Genomic DNA, 2,906 nt, shown 5'->3' with positions numbered 1-2,906 from the left:
CTCATTTCATCTTTGCCGACACATACACAGAATAGTGTGGCCTATTCTTTACAGAGTCTCCTCTGTCTTCATATACTTGAGAACACTGAAGTTATCAAACAATTCTTCTTCTCAAGAGGTTAACTATTGCACTGTAATTGTTCAGTGGCTACTTTCCTCTTGGTAAGGGTAGAAGAGACTCGCTAGCTATGGTAGGGAGCTCTTCTAGAAGGACACTCCAAAATCCAACCATTGTTCTCTAGTCTTGGGTAGTGCCATATCTTTTGTACCATATTCTTGCACTGTCCTAGGTTAGAGATCTGTTGCTTGAGGGTACACTGGCAAAATATTCTGTCATATTTCTCTTCCTCCTGTTTTTTTAAAGATTTTATAGTTTATATAGGAGATATTCATTTTAATGTTGATACTATTATAAAATATTTTATTTTTCTTTTTTCCCTTTCCTCACTGAGCTATTTTCTCTGTTTGGGCCCCAGGGCTTAAAGCATCCTGTTTTTCCAACTAGGGTTGTAGCTTAGTAATTAATAATAACAATAATAGTAATAATAATAATAATAATAATAATAATAATAATAGTCTTGGGTAGCTTCTGTACCATGGTCTTCCACTGCCTTGTGTTAGAGATCTCTTGCTTGAGGGTACACTCGGGCACACTATTCTATCTTGTTTCTTTTCCTCACGTTATTTTGAAGTTTTTATTATTGTTCTTAAACTTCTTTTGTAGTTTTTCCGTATTTCCTTTCCTCACTGGCCTATTTTCCCTGTTAGAGGCCTTGGGCTTCTAGCATTCTGCTTTTCCAACTAGGATTGTAGCTTAGACAATAATAATAATAATAATAATAATAATAATAATAATAATAATAATAATAATAATAATAATAATAATAATAATAGTAATGATAATATTAATAATAATAATAATGATTATTATTATTATTATTATTATTATTATTATTATTATTATCATCATCATTAACAACAACAACAAAAACAATTCTTAACAATATACTACGGAGAAATGATATACAGAATAACAGTAGGAAATGAAAAATAAAGAAAATGAATAATCATTGTCAGAGTTACAAAGATTTGATAACAATGTAAGCAACATAACGGGATCTAAAATCCATTTTCATGTTTTGAAGAGGTATTCATAATGTCTTTGCCTTGTGATCTGCTGGACTGGGGTTCGAGATCCGCTCAAGCTCGATAGTTTCTAGTCGTGTTTGCAACCTCTTCGTCCTTGGGAGCAAAGGATGGCTTTTTGGGTGGGGGGCCGGTTGCTGAATCCTTTAATAGAGATCTAGCTAAAGTTAGTGCGTGGTGCAAATTATGGGGCATGAAGTTGAACCCTAACAAAACTCAAAGTACTATTGCAAGTAGGTCAAGGACATGGACTCTTCAACATCCAGACCTCAACATTAACAAGGTTTCTTTAACTCTATACTACTCTTTTTAAAATTTCAGAGGTCCTTCTTGATAGGAAATTTACTATTGACAAATCAACAACCAGATCTTAACATTGACAAGGTTTCTTTAACTCTATACGACTTCTTTTTTTTTTTTTTTTTTTTTTTTTTTTTTTTTTTTTTTTTTTTTTTTTTTTTACTGGTGATTCTTGATAGCAAATTTACTTTTGACAAACACACTCAGTCTGTAGCTTCAATTGCTAAAAAAATGGCCTTTTTAAGAAAGTCTTTTAAGATTTTCGGTGATTAATCTGTATTCCGAAGAAGTGTGTAAATTTTTTTCCATACTTCCTTGTTTCGAGTATTGTTCTCTTGTCTGGTCTTCAACTGCTGAATCTCATCTTAATTTGTTGAATAAGTAATTGGGGTGTATTAAATTTCTCATTCCTGATCTATATATTAGGCTCTGGCACCGTTGTTCAGTTAGTTCTTTATACATGTTGCACAAGATTTTTCACGATTCTGACCATCCTTTACATTCAGATCTTCCCGGACAGTTCCATCCTGTTCGTAATACTAGGCAGGCAGTTAATTCTAACATTCATGCCTTCTCCATCATGAGGCTCAATACTACTCAGTATTCTAGAAGTTTTATTCCAGCTGTGACCAAGTTGTGGAATGATCTCCCTATTCAGGTTGTTGAGACTGTGGTATTTCAAATGTTCAAACTTGCAGCAATGTTTTAATGTTGAACAGGCTGACATAAGTCTGTCTTCATGGTTTATATGTGACGGATCTGTTTTAATGTTGTTTACTGTGCTTCAGATATTTTATGATAATTGTTCATGACTTCTTATGCTGTTTATTCATTTCTTTATTTCCTTTCCTCATTGGGGTCCATTTATAGCATCCTGTTATTCCATCTAGGGGTGTCGCTTAGATAATAATAATAATAATAATAATAATAATAATAATAATAATAATAATGATGATGATGATGATGATGATGATAATTATAATAATAACAATTCTAGGGAGCCTATAGGTCTACCTGCTGAGTCATCAGAAGCCATTTCGTGGTCCTTCTTGGTCCTAATTTGGTTGGAGAGGGTGCTTGGGCGTTGATCCGATACCAGTCTCTAGGGCATTGTCACTGCCATTCATGAACGACCTTTAAACCTTCAAAGGCCATTAGGGTTTTTGAAGCTACTTTTCCTTAGAAAATCGACTCTAAGGGGGAAAAATATGTTATTTTAGGAACTGTATATATATAATATATATAAATGTATATATATATATATATATATATATATATATATACTGTATATATATATATATATATATATATATATATATATATATATATATATTCAGTATATATACAGTATATATATATATGTATATATATATATATATATATATATATATATATATATATATATGTATATATATATATATATATATATAGAGAGAGAGAGAGAGAGAGAGAGAGAGAGA

This window comes from Palaemon carinicauda, chromosome 1, assembly GCF_036898095.1.
Source record: "Palaemon carinicauda isolate YSFRI2023 chromosome 1, ASM3689809v2, whole genome shotgun sequence".
Taxonomy (NCBI): Eukaryota; Metazoa; Arthropoda; class Malacostraca; order Decapoda; family Palaemonidae; genus Palaemon; species Palaemon carinicauda.
The sequence above is the reverse complement of the archived record's forward strand: the minus strand, read 5'-3'. Positions refer to the sequence as shown.